This window comes from Myotis nattereri (assembly GCF_964212035.1).
Source record: "Myotis nattereri genome assembly, chromosome: 11".
NCBI classification, from domain to species: domain Eukaryota; kingdom Metazoa; phylum Chordata; class Mammalia; order Chiroptera; family Vespertilionidae; genus Myotis; species Myotis nattereri.
The window spans coordinates 63,916,807-63,929,128 of NC_138086.1; the positions used below are offsets into that span (position 1 = coordinate 63,916,807).

General features: G+C 45.9%; 1 protein-coding gene across 2 annotated transcripts in view; it reads left to right on the top strand.

Moving 5' to 3' along the window:
- CHN2 (chimerin 2) overlaps nt 1-12,322 on the top strand; it is a 228,516-nt gene that overhangs the window by 172,105 nt on the left and 44,089 nt on the right. The window contains exon 1 of one of the 2 annotated variants that reach the window (XM_081102279.1): nt 3,858-4,211. The exons of the other annotated variant lie outside the window; for it this stretch is intronic. The gene's annotated coding sequence lies outside the window, so the exon portion shown is untranslated. Of the gene's footprint in view, nt 1-3,857; nt 4,212-12,322 lie in introns of those variants that run through there. 2 annotated transcript variants of the gene reach the window in all.

Sequence of the window (12,322 nt, forward strand, 5' to 3'; positions counted from 1 at the left end):
ATATTGGTGGACCACACCTTGCGGCGAACTGGTGCTCTGGTTGGACCTTTGATGGGTGTAAAGCACCCTTTTTAGAAACGTTTCTGTTTGCATGTCTTCAGGGAGATGCTTGGGAGGAAGTATCCCGCCACCTTTTATCTCCTTTGACTGTGGGAGGTGAATGATCTGTCTGCATGCAGGGACTGCAGTTTGCCCTGGTTATGACCTGACCTCCCGCTGGGGGTGCCCAGCACTGAGCCTGGGGCCTGTGTCATTTGAAAATACCTCTCCAGCCCTAACCGGTTTGGCTCAGTGGATAGAGCGTCAGCCTGCAGACTGAAAATACCTCTCCAGGCCATTCTGATGTATACACACAATAAGGTACCAGTGGCCTGGCCTCTCTCTCTTCCCCCACGCAGATGAGAAACAGGCCCCAAGCTCAAGGTGACAGGGCCGCAATGAACACTGGGATGAGACACAATTGTAGGGAGCCCCATGTCTGCCTTTCTTGGCCCAGCACAGGGTGTCACCCCCTTGCTTACTTCTCCAGTCTCTTCCCACCCTCTTTGTGTCCATCTAGTTAGGACTTCCCCATCCCCTCACAGTGAAGAGCTGTCATTTTTGCCCCTAGAACCCATGTGCCCTCTTCAGGAAATGACCTCAGAGCCCTCTTCCCTCCCTCCCTCTCCTCCCTCCCTCCCTCCCTCCCTCCCTTAGTGGATGTGCTTCTGGTGGAGTCACACCTGTCCCCTAACCCCAGAGGTTGATTTGTGGTTCAGGGCTGACCCCGTGGGTCCTGTGCCCTGGCCACTGTGGTTGGTTCCAGGACGTGGTCATGTCAGAGCCAATGAAACCAACAGACGTTCGCTGTGAGTCAAGGAAAGAGGCCTCTTGCCCTTTGCCTGCTGGGCTGGGTTCAGCGGGAAGCACGGTCTGGGTGGCGGAAGCCTGTTCGCTCCCACGTGGAGCAGAGAAAGTGCAGCCCGGACATGAAGAGACTGAGCCCGGGGACTCGGTCTGAGCCTCTAAGGAAGCTGCCGCTGGGGCCCGCTCCCTCCGTGATGTTAGCCAGTTAGCTCCCGTTTGGCTTTCGACGTGGGTGGTGGGAATGTTCAAGTTCAGTGTAGATGCCTGCTGTCTTTACAATCAGAACAACTCTGAACCCTCCCACCCCCACCGGCTGCCCCTCACCCTCTTATCCTGGGCTCCCTGCTCACCTTACCTGTCCCATGACTGAGAAAGCTCAGATATTCTGATTAGGCTTCACTTCGATTTTCATTAACGAAGCCACACTGTCCCCCTTTAACACGGTGATGTGTGAGTAGGAAAAGGAGCATCTGGGAAGACATGGGAAGCCCCCCAACTGCCTCTCTTACCCCCTGGCTCAGAACAAGTGTGTTTGTAGACTCTTGATAATTGTATTCTCTTACTTAAGATGAAGAGAATATACACTAGAGTCCTATGAACCCTGTTAACCCAGATCTGTGTCTACTCATGATATTGCCAGGAAACCTTTCTCAACAAAATGGAAAGAAGCATCGCCCCATCTGCAGTGTTGGGTCTGGTCAAAGTTCCAGCAAGAGACCTCCCGGGTTATCAGGGAAACAGGTGAGATAAGTGGGGAACCTGCAGACCATGAAGAAAGAAAGGTCAAAATCCCACCTGCTACCTTCATGAATGAAAAGCTTCATCTATAAGAATTTGTGGACCTCCCCGTCCCCCCGCCCCAGGTCAGCTGTGGGAAGAGAAAGGGTTTTGTTTTCTGAGTAATTGCCTTTGACATTCATGGAAATGAGGCTGCCAAGGCTACCCAGGAGGTGATTTGTTTTCGTTGCCTCTGGAACAGGTTGCAGATCTGGCATTACTCATCCCTCAATAATGAAATGTCTGGCTGGGTTTTATGATGATCGCTTAGAAATGTCTCTCCTTACACAGAACTTTGAAGTTTCCAGGAAGTTAATATTTCACTTTGTACTTAGTCCCTCCCCACCCGTGGAGCTAACAAAGTCCAACCAGCTGTAGAGTGTGTTCAAGTTTACAAATGCAGCATTTACTGCTCTCAGGTGATTGGGTGGCTTAAAAAAAATAATAAGCCCTGGCTGGTCTGGTTCAGTGGTTAGTTAGAGTGTTGGCCCTCAGACTGAAGGGTTGAAGGTTCGATTCCCGGTCAAAGGCACATACCTCGGTTTCAGGTTTGATCCCTGGCCGAGGTTGGGGTGTGAACGGGAGGCAACCCATCGATGTGTTTCTCTCACATCAATGTTTCTCTCTATCTCCCCCCTCCTCCTTCCCTCCACTCTCTCTGAAAGAAATCAATGGGAAAAAATATCCTCGGGATAGAAAAAAATTACAGAGAAGTTAAACCACTGTCATTTGCAATAGATCCTTCTTTAATACTCATATTGAGAGTCAGAAATAAGACAGAAGTGTGAGCCCTGCAAGATCCAGCACGCCTTTAACAGAGTAAGGGCAGCTATACTTATCACAGAAATCATAATTCCACAGGAGGCAACTCATTATAAAAGGACTTCTATTATTTTGAATCCTGCATGATTTTAGGAAAGTTATCACTTAAAAAACCTTTACACGTATCAAACATGGCATAGTTTGTAATCCATTATAATCCTCCATCATTTTATTCGGCTTGGTAACAATCTTTACGTGTCGGGTTCCTACTCTCTATCAGCAAGGAAGCAATAAAACCGAGGCCCCGGAGGCCCAGTGGTTTGCCCAGGGCCACAGAACTAGTAACTGCAGGTCGTGTCGCTAGTAACTCCTTTAGCTTCATAGCTGCTGGCCTTCCCACCCTCCCACGCTGACCAAGGAAACGGATTTGCTCTGCTCTAATTCAAAAGCTTCTAAACAAAACAGTACAAGTATCAGACCCCAGTCTCTCTGTGGCGTGATCCTAACCATCTTCTGCTCCTGGCTCATTTGTTCGTATGAGGAAACAGGTGTGGCTAAGGGAGTGGCCCAAAGAAGACCAGCGTTCAGGGCCTACCTCTGGGGCGGGAGGAAGGAAGGAATTGTCCCAAGTGGCTCGTTGTCTGTGTAACATTTTTACTGTAATCTTTGGAACTAGAGGAAAATCCATTAGGTGGGAAACATAGAAATGATTTAGACTGAACCAAATGAAACTTCAATAGTTTTGTGTGTGTTTTACCTACAAAAACGGCCATTTCATATGGTTCACACTAACAGCTATTTCATGAGTGCTCAGCACCCACTCAGCACACTATGGGTGTTCAGTAACGTCTAGGACAGGGATGCCGATGGGCAGGAACCCAGATTCTGAAGGGCCAGGCAGGGCTATTTGTCAGAGTAATAGTATACATGGGCACTAGGTGGCAGGTCTTTGTAAATTTTCTAGAACTGGTAACTATTACACCATTCGTGAGTGAGTGTGTGTGTGTGTGTGTGTGTGTGTGTGTGTGTGATGTCCATAGCAAACCCCATATCAGCTGTCAGGGGCAGACACCTTGAGGGTTTGTTTATTAACGGTTAGCTAGTTTGACATAATCTCCCCCATTCTGCACGCAGCACAGTGTTCTGAACCCCCTACCAAATTACAGCTCAATAGTGAAGCCGATGGGTCCAACACCTTTCCTGGGCTTCCAGCCAAGGTCACCTGGGTTCATTTCTCATGCATAGTCATCATTCTGCCGCTGTCCCTCAAGGCTGTGCCAGCCTGAGGACCCCCGGCCGGGGCAGCGCTCAGGGCTGGCTGTTCAGGAAGTCTGCAGTCTATTGAAGGGCAGGCTCCCCGAGTTTTCAGTTAACCCCTCCCCCCATCTTCCTGCCCTTGGGCTGCTTTACTGCATCTTAGATATGTCACATGAGAGAAGGCTCTGGAAGGAAGTGAAAGTCAAGACAGAGCTGGGCTTGTGCATAGAGGAAGCTGAGTCCAGTGGTTAAAATCACTGGGTTTCAAGCAGCTGCGCTCCCAGCGCCCTGACCACTCGGAAGTGACTGCTGAGACGACCAAAGCTCATTGGTGATGGTGCCTTCCCAGCTTTATGTCCTCGTCCCCAGAGTAGAGGGTCGCCCAGCGACTTGTTTTGGCAGGAACCTTCCAGCTCTGAGACGGTGAGCTGAAAGTTAAAAATAGCTGTTTGAGGAGAAAATGCTCAGAAGTGTGTATGGATATTCTGCATGCAAACGCCTATGAAGGCAGGTACATGGCTGTGCATCTGAACCACGTGGGAAGGTGATGGGGAAAGTCATCGGAGCGGGTGAGTCCAACTTCTGGCCCATGGTCTATATGAGAGCATCTCTTGTTATTACCAAGGCCACATTAAAAAGAAAAACAGCTTTGATTTAGGATGGTGAACACACAATACAGTGTACCGATGATGTATTATAGAATTGTACCCTTGAAACCTACATAATTTTATTAACCAATGTCATCCCAATAAATTTTTCAAAAATGAAAGAAAAAGAAAGCAGCTATTTAAAAACCACCCCACATTCTGGTCTTTCCTTTTCAAAGGGAAGATCTAAGAGAAAACTTTTTAACCAAAGCTCTGTGTGATGCGCAGAAAACAGAACTTGCAGTCCAATGTTTGGTGAACATGGAGTATATTTTTATGCCACATACGGAAATAAAATTCCCTACTGTCATAGAAGAATGTGTGGAGTTCTCCTTTGAAATGTCTATATGCAGTTTCTTTTTAAATCACTGAGTAAAGGTCAAAGTTCCTATTCTCTTTGTATTAGTTTCCCAAGTGAGGATTTTTGAAGTGGCTTTCTCTTTGGGGATATGTGTGTTAGTTTTATTTTAAACATGATTCTGGCCCTGCCTCATTGTTATTGATTTGTGTTTTTTTAAAATGGTGCAGTGATGAGTGGGGCTGGAGAGGTACACGTAAGAGCATGGACAGCTATTAGAGGGATGGGGGGCTGGATGCAAAAGGTGAAGGGATTAAGCAAAAAAAAAATCACAAATTAATTAATTAATTTAAAAAAAAAAAAGAGCGTGGGCCTCCTGCCCAGGCCAGCTCTGTCCCTTCTGTCTACATGGCCTGGGGTGGGCCATGTAACCTCTCCCAGCCTGAGCATCCCTTGAAAGGGACACAATAGATATGAAGTACATGCAGGCACACTTATCAGGTGTGCAAAAATCCCAGCCCCGGGGGCATTACTCGCTTAGAAGGGAGTTCCAGAATCCACTAAAGTCTCCGACAGTACTGTTTCCCACGTGGTGCAGGTCCAATCTGAAAGGTGTTTCCACGTCTAGTAGATGGCCGTTCTCTCTGGCTGTGGCTATAATTAAGTGACTCTTCATTGATAGAGTAATAGTCTCAGCTGGGATTTTCCTCCTCAGATTGAAGGGGAAAAAATACTGCTTACTGATGTTTTCAAAAAGGAGAAATCAAACAAATTAGTAAACTGCTTGCTTGATCCAGATAAGCCCTTTGGAATCATGTAGTGTTTTCATGAGATGTTAAGGCTGTCCCCCGTGGTCCAATAAATGTGTATTTTACCAAGATGAATAGCTTCCTTTTGTGCAGGATTTCTCAGTGAGGTCCTGCAGGCCAGGACTCTCCCAGAAGGCTCAGAGCTGAGTGGTCCCCACCCTTATTCGTCCACAGACCCCTTTCATGCTGTGCATCTCTCAGGACTGGTGTTCTGAGAACACACTCTGGGGAAAGTGGGACCAAAGGAAATGAAAACAAGAGGAAAGTTTTCCATGTTCCAGGGTCAGCTTCGGCACTTGCACTGTATGGTTCCTTTTTACATATTTGCCTTGTTCCTTCCACTCCTCCCTCGGTCTGCTGCAGGCCATGTTCTTGACTTGGGCCTGTCCGTACAACAGGCCGCCGCTCTGTTATACAAAATGCGATGGGAAAGATCTTGGTACTGAAATAGGAGCACAAGGGAATGCCTTCGTTTCCAGAATAATAGGCCTTCAGCACGCAGAACGGAGAGAAGAAGGCCGTGATACTGGCACTTATTTCATGCTTTTTAGGTTCCATTCTTACACCCAAAATGCTGTCCCACATACGTATCACAAATGTCGAGTTTAGTGTTTTCCAACAGCAATACTATTTGGCTAAACAAACTCAGACAACTTCAAAAATATGTCAGAAGTGTAACATGAGACTACTTTTTGCCTTAGTAGTTTAGAAGTTGGCAGAAACTTATCTGAACGAGCAAAACATTTGGCTAAAGAAGTCAAAGCAGGGATATCAGTCTTTTTAGAACCAAACCCAATCAGGTGATTAAACAATGAAATGTTCTGTAAACAGAGGGATGGCTGGAGCTAGATTGAGAATTTCTTTTTGTTTTGTTGTTTGGTTTTAGTTTGACTTTTGCTTTGATATCTTACACCACTCATACAAAATCTACTTTATAAGTTGAGAAATTGATGATCTTTGACAACCTACATCATAACTCAGCCATCTTACACCTTTTGGAACAAAGCATGAGTTACACATACAAATACACTCTTTCTTACTCAAACACACACACACACACACACACACACACCTTTCTCAGCGTTTAGTTGCCTGGAGTATGTGATTGGGTTCTATAACACTAAAACTTTGAGATCAGGACTTGGGTGGGTATTAGCATAGGCTTATTTTTTTTCAGTTTAATATCTTTTTATTAAATTGATTGGAGTGACATTGGTCAACATAACATGTAGATTTCAGGTGTGGGTTTCTATGCTATAAGCATAGGCTTACACAAAATCGTGCTTTGGAAATTTGAGTTTTAAATTTGTTGTGACGAGGTTAGATTCAGATGTTTATATTACACATAAATTTGAAAATGTATATGTAACAGCATGATAGGCTTTAATGCTATGTGTGAAGTTTATCATGTGGTAGAGGTCTTTGTATAATTGGCAATTTGTGTAATGATTCAAAGCTGTAACCTCGCTTTCATATGGTTTGTGCTGTAATTTGTTGGAGTTAATTTAAGAGCTCAGTTTAAAATATAAGCAACACCATTTCTAGGAGAAAGTAAATCCACTTTGGGATTCTCCCCTTTATAATTTCTTTTACAAAAATCTTTACTGTTGAAAGTATTGCAGATGTCCCCTTTGTACCTCTCACTCAACCAGACCAATATTTAACCCCTTCTAGCCCTCCCTCCCCCCTGCCGCAGGCCTTTACTACACTATTTCTGTGTCCATGGGTTATGCATACATGTATACATGTTCTTTGGTTAATCTCCTCCCACCCACCCACCCCCACCTTCCCTCTGAGATTCAATAGTCTACTCCATGCTTCTATGTCTCTGGATCTATTTTGTTCATCAGTTTTTGTTTTTTTTTTCATTAGAGTCCCTTTATTATTTCTATTGTGTTTAAAAAGAAGTAAACATTGCAAGTAACGGAGTAAACTTTGTAAGTAATGGAGTTCAGCTAACAGATTTTAACCTTTAGGACATGGATTGTGTCCTTAAGAGAAAAGCCAATGTAGGTGGTTTCGGGATGGCCTGGGGCCGATGTTTTCACCATGGATCCAGCAGCCTCTTTTTCTTCCACCTCCACCAACTTCACCATGTGGCCTTCCCTCTCAATCTGGTCAAAAGTGCACAATCAGATCACTACTCCATCACAGGCATCGCATGACAATGCCCAAAGCAGAGGGCAAGGGAAGTGATAGCAAAATGGGACTTCTCTAGTCTTCCCTTTACAGGAGAAACCATCTCCCCAGCAGACTTTCTGTCACACCTCATTGGCCAGGACAGTCCCAGGCCCTCCGGTAGACGAGTCATTGACCAAAGGGAATAGAGCGACAAGACTGACTTGGACCAGTCTCGATCGATTTTCTGGGTCTGGGCACATTGCTGCCCAAACCAAATCAGGGTTCTATTGGCAAGTGAGACGAAGGGGTAGGAGGGTGGCCAGCACAGGCGTGTGTGGTGTTTGAAACAAGCACGAAGCACAGAAGGTGATGAGAGTGCCCCTGCCCAGTTACCATCCTTATGGCTGGGGACATTTTCTCCTGCTCCTGGGATAACACCTCTGTTATGGCCCCTGACTCTTCCAGCCACTTGCAGCTGATAGAAAGCCCTATCCTTCACTGTCAGTCTCAAAACACAGTCATGTTTAAATAGCAAGGATTCCCAGTCCTGAATAATAGTAGAAAATCCAAAGCCGAGATAGAGTTCAGTCTTTCCCTCCAGCCCAAAATGCAAATAGGTCAGCAAGAATTTTCCTAAGATCCTTGTGAACAGAAACATACATGGATAAATGCATTCTGCTCTTTAATTGTGGAGCCTACCAGAGGGTGGGAGGGCTACCCATGTGGATGTGGGTCTGGGAGTGTGGCCATGGTATGTACTAGGAGGAACCAACATTATTGTAATACTTCTGGAAATATGAGAGGCTTATCTGTGCCTGTCAACAAGCAGACCTATATTTAATTAATATTTTTAAACTGGAGAACAAAAGACAATATATATAGTCATGTTTCCAAGAATATTGTAGATTAGCTATGCATCATGGGTAATCCTCACTTGCCCCTTGTTGTTTTGTTTGTAGTGAGGGTATTTTCAGCAGCTATCCCTGGCTTTTGGGATACAAAAGGTTTTTCTCTTGACCTATAATTTGGCTCCTGCAATCAGAAGAAAAAGGCTTATGTGGAATCAGAGACGACAACTGGAGGCTGTGGCTGACACCACTCCGCTGGCTGACAGCTCCGTAAGGCCTAGTAAATAAAAGGCATCCCAGAAACTGGTTACCGGGAAGAATCGCAGCTCTTGCACAGACGTGGCTCTTCCTCTGGCAGCTGTGCTCTCCTCAGTGCTGCTGCTTCGAGGCGGTGTTTAAGTCAGCAGACACATGTTATGCGCCTCTCGTGCTGCACGCCCGGTGCCACTGAGGAGGTGGAATGTTTGGAAAGGGGCACACGTTTTCATTGTACAGAGGGCCGCGCAAATGATGTAGCCTGTTCTTCAATTGCCAAACAATTTGAATGTAACTGTTTTATTTCTTGTTTACTTCTGATCTCATTCTGGAGATACAGCCTTCACTTGGCTCCTCAGGGTCTGGCAGACATCAGCTCTGGGATAAGGAGACCTGGTCTACCAACACTGGCACTTGGGGGAGATGAGGGAGGGGCAAGGGTGCAAAATTTAAGGAGATGCTCATGCTTAGGATTGTGCAAATGCAAGGTCAGCACCTGCGAGTGAGTGTCCCTTAAATGTTGCCCCTCACTGGCCTCATCCTGGTCCTATCTGCTGTACACCTGCAGTTACCTGGACTACACCTGCAGTACCCTATACTCTCCTGCTTTCTCTGTCTTTGGAAATGAGCATGTGCCTCTACAGTCACTGCATTTTCATCAACTAGATCAGGTGGCACTTGGAAACCTAACCGATTTGACTTTTTCTTGGATTTTTCTGGAAGTGTTTTTATTCATTCAGTCTTTGTGGAGGGAGAATCCTGTTTCCTCCTTCTCTGCAAGACTGGCCATGGTTCGCTGGTGCACTCTCTACTGTGTAAATGTAATTCGATATAAAGCTGTATTGTCAATACTAAGAGATGTGTTATGGGAAGAGTGAAAGAGTAGATGGCACTGATGGTCACATGCATTGTGTCACCGGAGGGCAAGAGCGGGCGGTGTGAAGCCGGAAACCTGGTCTGTCCTGAGGCCACTGTGTGACCAGGGCAACGCCTTGTACCCTCTCAGCCTCAGTCTCCTCACCTATCAAAACAGGGCCAGCAAGGCTATCTGTATCTCACACTATTATTGCCGGGGGGGGGCAATGAATGGAGAATTGATGCATCTGAACACCCTTTGCAGATTACAAAATGCTACCTTGTTGACACTATTGTTCAATTTTTAAAGGGGAATTTGTGTGCAAGGTGGGTCCATTCTGAGGTGCACCTGTCGTCCACCAAGCTTAGCAGTGAATTCCACACCAGCACACGATTCGAGCGGGGCCTTGAAAAAGGCATTATTGAGGAAAAGAAGAAACTGCCAAGGCCAGGGCCAGCCGGATAAAAGTAGAGGGCAAGGCCTGCTGGGGCTACACGCTCTACAGGATGGATGTATGCTCCGGGGGAGGAACCCACCCCACCACTGCTTTTCTCCCTGCTCATGGGGCAAGTGGGAGAGCAGTTTTCTTAGTGTGGATATAACAAAACTACTTTGACATCAGGCAATCTGAATCAGGGTGCCAGCTGTTTACAGGAATTATCTGGGATCGCAAGCTCTCAGCACCTGGGGACCTTGAGGCCCAAGAAATGTTACCCTGGAGGGAGGGCACCTTTGTCTCATGGGAAGAAGAGCTTGGGCCCAGTGTCTCTAGCTGTGACCCCACCCCCATGGCTGTTTAAGCAGATCATCGAGGGGGAGCACCTAGGTCGCTTCTAGACACTTCTCCTTCTGCCGCAGGAGCACCGTGACATCTTGGCAAAGGAGCCCATCCTGCACCCCCAGTGTTAAAACCTAACTAGGTCCGGTCAGGTTGGTTTGTGGTTGGTTTAGATTTGGTAGAGAGATCAGAGTCTACCCGGGCTAAATCCAGATCCGTCCACTAAGGAACTATTTTAAGAGGATTCTGCATCATTTTGAAAGATACACTTGGACCTTTTGGTCTAAAATGAAGTCACAGTTGATTCCTTTAACCAGCCTTGTTTCTACTTGGCCCTTGCCCACCCAAAATGCCAGCTTTCCTCATTCTTTTTTCCTTGCCTGAACTCCTACCTGTGTAAGTGCCACAGTAGGTGTATAATCCAGGGTCGGGGAAACTCCAAGGTAGACATAATAATAGCATGATAGCAACTTTGCACAAAGTGCTCTGGGAAGTTAGTAGTGGAGCAATTAATTTAATCTGTGAGAAGGTCAGGGACCCTTCAGAAGATGACATTTGAACTGTAGCATAAAGGATAAGTAGGATATTTTAGGACAAAGAAAGGGGAGATGGGCATGCTAAGTAGAGAAAACGGAGCAAAGATGTGGTACTTGTGATGCGATGATACCTGTGGAGCATTAAGAACAGCGTGTGACACATAGTAGGTGCTCAGTAAGTGGCAGTCGTAGTTGTAATATGTTCAAGGAATTTCAAATACCCAGGATGGCAAGAATCCAGGAAGGGAAGGTCTGGAAATGAAACCAGAGAGGTGGTTTGAGATCTTTTCATGAAGGGCCTTGAACCGTATACTGAGGGAGTCATATTTTTTATTTGCAGTACATTTTAGCCAACTTTGTCATTTGTTGGCAGTCGTCACTGTCTCCATGGAGATGGCTTAGGTTAGGATACATTAACAAACAACCGCCAGATGTCAGTGGCTTAAGGCATCAAACATTAATTTCTTACCCATGTTCTGTGTTCATCAGAATATTTGCCTAGTTTATCTTCTACAACTCTGCTGCTTCCCCTTCTGCCCACAAGTGACACCCACCACTACTTTCATTTCATTGGCTAAATCACATCACGTGGCCACACCTCACTGCTAAAGGCACAGGCGGTGCAAGTCCTGCCACACGGGAATGGTACATGACTGTGCACATTAGTCAAAACTCACAACCGGATGCTTCACATGAGTGGGTTTTACAGCATGGAAATTGTCCTGGGTTATGCATCTATGTATACAAGTTCTTTGCAAGTGACTTTAAGAAACACTTCAGTATATTTTCAAACATCCAGCCTGATTAAAATCATGATCCAAACAGCTACTTAAATGTTATTTGATTTCCAGAGTAATTCTGTTGGTCCTTTTAGAAGCATTGTAACCTGTGGTGTGCTGCCAAAATATTTAGCAGCCAGGAATGTTTTCCCTCTGAGAGAGGGGAGGGAATTCTGGTATTTGCCTAGGTCCATGGTGTAAATACTCCTACTGTGGCAGATTTCAAGCTGCCAATGTGATGTCATTGAGTCGAGCTAGGAAGAGATGGACACATTTGAGCCAATCCCAGTACGCCACTAAAGAAATTAAAATACTAGGAGCCCAGCGCACGATTCGAAATCGCACGGTGCCACCCACTCCCTCTCCGGCCCTTGAAGCAGCCACGGCTGCTGCTGATCAGGCCCTCCCCCAGCACAGGCGTGCAGAGGCCCCTGCCGCCCCTCCCCTGATGCTGTGCATGCAACCTCCTCCTGTCCAGTCAACCCTTTACGGTGTCCCGGTTAATTAGCATATTTCCCTATTATATATATAGATGCTATATTTGGCATTATAATATGCAGCCAGGTGATGGCTTCTTCATGATGTTCCACAAATGTCTGAATACAAATTTCCAGTTTGGTAGCAATGCAGAATTGTGGCAGGAGATACCTATTGATGCGATGATACCTATGGAGCATTAATATTAATATCAATAATAATAACGCCAATCAGATCCTGACGTTCCTGTCACAATTGAGGGTGCTCAGAAAAATA